At 42.4% G+C, this 6,713-nt stretch overlaps 1 pseudogene; it reads left to right on the top strand.

Annotated features, from left to right (window-relative positions):
* The first annotated feature begins 5,454 nt into the window (after positions 1–5,454).
* LOC123849208 (U2 spliceosomal RNA) lies at positions 5,455–5,543 on the top strand (annotated as a pseudogene).
* Positions 5,544–6,713: the final 1,170 nt, after the last annotated feature.

Raw genomic sequence — 6,713 nt, 5'->3', positions numbered from 1 at the left:
ACTTAGTTTAGACATTATCTGTTCCACGAGATCTATCTTGGACTTCTAGGATGGACTAAATGCTCTGATGTTGAGCCCTCATTGTATCTGGGGCATATCTCTCCATAGCACTTGCCATATTGTAGTGAAATGATGCTTCTCTGTTACTGTTCTTCTTTCATTAGCCTGTAAGTTCTTCAAGAACAGAGACAGTATCTCATTGCTCTTTGTGGCCCCTACTCCTTCTGCGGTGTCTGACCCAGCTTATTTATTCAGCTATGTCCTCTTTCTTTAGGTACATGCCAACTTCCCTCATTCTAAGATCATTCAAGGCAAATAAGAATATAATAGTAAAGGTTAAAATGAGTATTTGAGTGGATTCAGAGATAGGGAAATACATTTAGGGCTAAGATTCAAAGTGCATATGATCTCATACAATTGCCAGGCTTAGAATGAAAGTTGGCCTTGAGATGCCTAGGTACAGACCTCTGAGAAACTCTGGTTTCCAATATGGAGTTATGATTATAAAACAGAATGATGTAAAAAAGTATTACAACTTATATCTCCAAATATCTGTTATCCTTTTTTATTATCACTGTAGGAATTGGACTTATTTCCAATAATATTTCCCCAACACAGATCTCTCCTTGGGAACCAGCTCTTGTCAATATAGTCCTATTACTAAAAGTACCCTGCATCAGGCTACCCTGAACCCTTGGTTCACATTGAATTTGCCCCATCTCCTGTGCTCAGTCCCTCCCCTCAAAGGATGAAGATTTACTTATCAAAGTGATATGAGTGAAATACATACTGCCCAAGGACCAAATCTTGGTCAAAAGAGGCTCAGGGGAGACAGTCCCCTAAGTTGCTCATGGGGGCTCTGCCATACCTTTCTTGCTTTCTTTTTCTTTCTTTTTTTTTTTTTTTTTAAGATTTTATTCATTTATTTAACAGAGAGAGAGCTGGAGAGCACAAGCAGGGGAGCAGCAGAGGGAGAGAGGGAGAGGGAGAAGCAGGCTCCCTGCTGAGCAGGGAGCCCAATGCGGGGCTCGATCCCAGGACCCTGGGATCATGACCCAAGCTGAAGGCAGTCGCTTAACCAACTGAGCCACCCAGGTGCCCCTGCCATGCCTTCCTTTAGCTAATGTGCCAAGAAGCTCTCTCTACTTGGAGTGGCATGGCCAGAGCAGCTAAGTGCCTGAGGATCCAGCCTCTTAATTTGTGGTACTGAAAGGATTGCCGAGAAATTAAGACAGAGTTAAACAAATAGCAAAAGGCATTTGCAGAGAGATTTAATTTCTTGCTCTCACACCAAACCGCATACTTATCTACAGAGGAAGGGTACAGTAGTATTTTAACAGGTATGAAGCCCTCTGAGATGTTGATGAAATGATCTGTAATACGGTTCTCATTATTTTGTGGAACCTTGGCATTGAGCTCAGAGACTCAGACACTAGAGTCTCTCCTTCATGAAAAAAAAAAAAAAAAGGATGAATATAAATTAACTCTTTCCTTCCCCAAAGGAAAATTGAAAGGCTGGTGACTCAAGGTCAAAAGCTTTTAAATTTAATAAAGATGACTTCCTGGCCACCTGCTGTGCCACAAGACTTTAAAGAAACAGTTACAATTTTTAGGACACATTCATGAGATGAACATACTGTCCCTTTGAATTTTCTTTTAAAAAAGTGAATAGTTCATAAGCACAGTATTATCAAACTGCTTAATTTCCATTTCTTTTAAAATCAAATTTTCTTTAAAAATGATAACATTTTGAGCAGAATTCTCCCCACAAACTTTGAAACTATAATGAAACTGCTCTTGGGTGAAGGATTAAGGAAATGCTTTTTTATTAATAACAGGAACTGACAGGGATTGGGAAGCTTTAAAATTCTTTCTCATTGTTAATGGTAAGTGAGTCTAGGTGAAGCAGGTCAGATCCAGCTAAATTTAGAGCCAAGTCTCCAATTTCTGTAAAGTAGGATTAAAAATTGGAATAGTTTTATGCCTGGAACACCCTGAGTATTTTTCTCTCCTTTTCATAGCAAAGACTTGGTGTGTATGATTGACTGGTAATGTTTTTTTCTTTGGTATATCTCGAGGCATAAAACAAAGAAATTTTAAGCAGTCAACAGTCTATTTTGAGTTTATTAAGATTCAGAAATAAGACAGAGAATCAAGAAGAAAAGAAGCAAGAAATATTATGAGAAAAGAGAGCATACAGCTAATGACAATATTCTTATTTTCTCTCCCATGAAAGATGATTACATGGGGACATTTGTCAAGTTCAGAGTTTACCTGATCCCAATTGTGTTCATTCCTTACCTTGTAGTAATCCATAGGTATTGGCAAATGACAAAGTCGACTAGCCTAAATGGTTTAACTAGTTCACAAATCCGTGGAATTTCATCTTTCATGTAATGAAAGTGAGACAAGTGAGACGGAGCCCCCCCTCCCCAAAAAAAGTGTGGTGATTGCTTTAGATTTGGCCAAGGCTGTGTCCTTCCTAGAATCCATAAGTGCCTGGGCACAGGGAGTGATGGGGTGAGTCCATTGGCATGACGGGCAGAAGCACGTTCCTATGCAGAATTTTGATGAGGGGAGGAAGAAGTGAGAAATACTAGCTTGATTCAAGAACAAAGCCTCAGAATCAGAGAGGAAGGAGATTTGGGGTACAATGTCTTTCTCTTAAGTTATCTCCCAGCCCAGTGTCATGGACTCATGTGTGAGGGTTCTGAAGAAAGGGCTCCCCAAAGGAGGCAGAAGGGTAAGTGCATCAAATCCTCACTAAGAAGTGGGAGCACCAGAGGCCTGGCGCCAAGACCCACAGAGCTGAGTGTAGCATGAAGGTGGTGAGAGGCTATCTGCCCTTCACTGTGGGGATGACAGCTGACAGCGCTCTCAGCTAAGATGGATGTCTTGAGACAATAATGTATACTAGGGGTAGAGGAAAAAAAATTGGGACTAATTTCCAAACAGAAGAAATGCTGGGCTGATGATAAGAATGTGGAAGCAGGACCGAAGGGCAGGAGCAGAAACTGTAGATCAGCAACATCTTCCATGTTTGTTTTGAGCCGTTGTAGTTTTCCTAGACAGGTGTCCCTAATTGTGGCGATGGCTTTGTGAGCCTGAGTCCTTGCAGATTATTAGAGAGTAATAACCATGGCAAAAGCCACCTTGTATCTGAAAGGACTAAAATGGTAAGCACCCAGGGAAAAACCTCTGAGAACACCTAAGAGTTTATAAGAAAGAATACAATATTCAATAAGGGGAACTGGAGGTCTTGATATATATATATATTTTAAGATTTTTTATTTATTTATTTGACAGAGAGAGACACAGCGAGAGCAGGAACACAAGCAGGGGGAGTGGGAGAGGGAGAAGCAGGCTTCCCGCTGAGCAGGGAGCCCGATGTGGGACTCGATCCCAGGACCCTGGGATCATGACCTGAGCCGAAGGCAGATGCTTAACGACTGAGCCACCCAGGCGCCCCGGAACTGGAGGTCTTATAATCATGGGTAGATGCAGAGTCGGAAGAACACAGTGTGAAACTCTGAATGCAGCCCTCATTTTATCACCAGCATATTGAGGCCAGAAAGAATTTTCTAGAACTTAAGGAAAATTGTCCCTCAATCCCTACAACCATTAAGCTTAAGGAGAAATAGGAACTTGAAAAAAACCTTATGCGTATAGTTAAAGATCACTTTCACTTACGTTTTGATGCATTTTTCACTAGGGCTGCTTTTAGAGGCCTTATTATTATCCTCACTGCATACATGAAGGAAATGGGCCTCAGTTTCCTCAAGTTGCTAAGGTTTCAAAGCTTCTGAGTGGGAGAGTTTGCATTAGCCCTCAGAGCTAATGAGTTGTTCTCTGAGAAGTGATGCTCCCTGTAGGATCCTACATGCAAACATCTCATTTGCATGAGGGCAGGTACCCTTTTTAGAGTTTAAAACTTGCAAGAGCAGAGGGGTAATTGCAAAACGAAATTCCAGATGTATGAGGTTGTATACGATGGTCTTTAAAAACAATGACCGGAAGCAGCCACTTTCCTTTTCTGGAGGTTGGAGCAGAACCAACGGGAACAGCAGGCTCGGGTGGTGGCCCCTGGCAGACCCCTGGAGCACAACTGGGATGGGATGGGCATTGCTCGCAAGAGCCTGAATCAAAAACTATCTTTTAGAAAGAGAATCCTCACTCCGGGTACTTGGGTCCTCCGGGGAGCCACCAGAGTAACAGAGAGATTGAGGAATCTCAAAGAATTATGAGATCAGTTTTTGGTTTGTTTCTGCTTTTTGTTGGCGGCTGCCTCAGCTGATGCTTAGTCAGTACCACATAGGTTGTCTGCCTTCTCAGGCATCTTGCAAAGCCCCATCTATCCTAACCACTTTCTATCCTCGGATGACATCAAGGCTAGTTCAGCTTCTCTCTGATGGTGTCCGTCATGGGTCTCTGATTGGCTAGTATTGTGGATTCAGCTGGGTGATCTAGAATGGCCTCGCTCACACATCTGGTGGGTGACAAGCTGTCAGTGAGGTACCTCCATTCTCCTCCATATTGTGAAAATTAATTGAGGAAAACCTCACTAAAGTGGAGTTGGGAGGTGACAAGGAAAGCCATACCACTTGATGTCAACTGAAGGAACAATTGTCAATCACAGGTCCCAACAGGGAAAAGGAGCATATTGCATCTCCTACAAGAAATCGACTACCCCTGCAACTCAACCAAGGAGAAACTCTTGTCATTTTAAACTCTTGCTTTTCTCCAATGGACTTTTGTTTCAAACACCCTTCCCAATTTCCTCTTTCTTCTCCGTAAAATACTGTTCCTCTCTTTCCTTTCTTTCTTTCTTTTTTTTTTGTTGAACTTGCCTATAGTTTTGCCATAGCTTGCTTATCTTGAATTGCAATTCTCCACTACTCCTGAATAAACCCATTTTTTTTTTTTGTTGGTAAAATAACTGACAGTTTTATTCTTAAGTTTAACTGTAGGGACTTTCACCCTTTGGGAGCCTAGTTCAGGTTCATCCCCGTGTCTCCAAGTGCAGCAAGAGAGGGAAAGTCCCTACAAGCAAGCACTTTTTTTTTTTTTAAGACTTTTTTCTTTATTTGAGAGAGAGAAAGCACAAGCGGGGGGCAGGGAGAGGGTGAAGCAGGCTTTCCCTGAGCAGGGAGCCTGAAGTGGGGCTCGATCACAGGACCCCGGGATCATGACCTGAGCCGAAGGCTGATGCTTAACCAACTGAGCCCCCCAGGTGCCCCATGTGCAGGCACTTTTAAGCCTCTGTTTGTTACTGTTTTCTTACTGAACCTTGACAAATCCTCCTTCTTAACTCAAACTCCAACAAAATCCCATAATATATGCTGATGCAATTAATTTTTAGAACTCCTAACTATGAAATTTCCAAACATAAACATTGGTAGAGAAAATAGTACAGTGAAACTCTGTGCGTAATCCAGCTTTAATAACTAATTATACATCGCTTCTCGGCCTTTTGGCTAAGATCAAGTGTAATAACTAATTATACAAAGTATATCTTAATTCTACATGGTCGTTTTAAACTGTATGCTGTGGCATAAACTGCTCATTCTCCCCCAGATCTACTCACCTCTTCTATCATAATAAAAGCCCAGATTTACATCTCAAAAGGGAGACTACATTTTCCGTTCTAAGTTATAGCTAGATGCGACCATATGATTCATTTCTAGTCAATGGGATATGAGCAAAGCTTCTAGGTGTGCCCTTGATGGGTGTAACTGGGTATAACTTGCAGGGGTGCCCTGAAATGGAAGCATCAGCTCCGTCCCTTTCCCCCTCCCCTTCTCCGTGTTGGAGACAAGGAAAGGAAGCCACCTTGGACCAGAGGCCCAGTGTCACCTTAAAGATGAGAGAGCAACAAAATAGCAAGTGTCCTGACCTCTGAGGACTTAGCAGAATGGAACTGCTATACCAGTTTGAATTATTATGCAAGAGAGAAACATACCTCTATCTACCTCATGATTTTTGGCCCTCTGGCTTAAACCACAGTTTACTTGGGTCTCTGTTAGCAGCATAAAAGCCAGCATCCTAACTGATAGTCTTGATAAACTCCCTATGATGCTTGGAGAATAAAAATCTGATCCCATATATTGTCACTTCTGTGATTTGGTGATGGCCATTGTATTTTAGCTCAGCAGTTACATTACAATTTCTCCTGTTCTTATTTAATATTTTCTGAGTGATTATTATATGCCAGGCACTATTCTAGATGTGAGGACTCCCCATCAGTGAACAAAAAGAGACAAAAATCCCTGCTGTCAAGCTTATATTCTGTTACTGACTGAATGTTTGCATCCCCTCTCCCTCATTCCTATGTTGAAGCCCTAACCACACACCCCCACTGCCCCCTGCCCCCCTTCATCCCCCATCCCCAGGTACAGGTATTTGAGGTGGGGCCACTGGGATGTAATTAGGTTTTGATGAGGTCATGAGGGTGGGGTCCCCATGATTGGGTTTCTACCCTATAAGAAGAAGAAAAGAGAGAGCTCTCTTCACTTATACTCACAGAGGAAAGGCAATGTGAGCTTCAGCAAGAGGACAGCCGCTGACTAGCCAGGAAGTAGACCCTCAGAGGAACAGAATCTGCTAACACCTTGAACTTGAATTTGCCAAACATCCAGAGCTGTGAGAAATAAAGGTCTGCTATTGAAGTCACCCAGTCCAAGGTATTTTGTCATAGCAGCCCAAGACGACCAGGA

This window comes from Mirounga angustirostris, unplaced genomic scaffold, assembly GCF_029215605.1.
Source record: "Mirounga angustirostris isolate CCGP_5_RB_7025 unplaced genomic scaffold, mMirAng1.0.hap1 SCAF_2, whole genome shotgun sequence".
Classification (NCBI taxonomy): Eukaryota; Metazoa; Chordata; class Mammalia; order Carnivora; family Phocidae; genus Mirounga; species Mirounga angustirostris.
The sequence above is the reverse complement of the archived record's forward strand: the minus strand, read 5'-3'. Positions and strand labels throughout refer to the sequence as shown.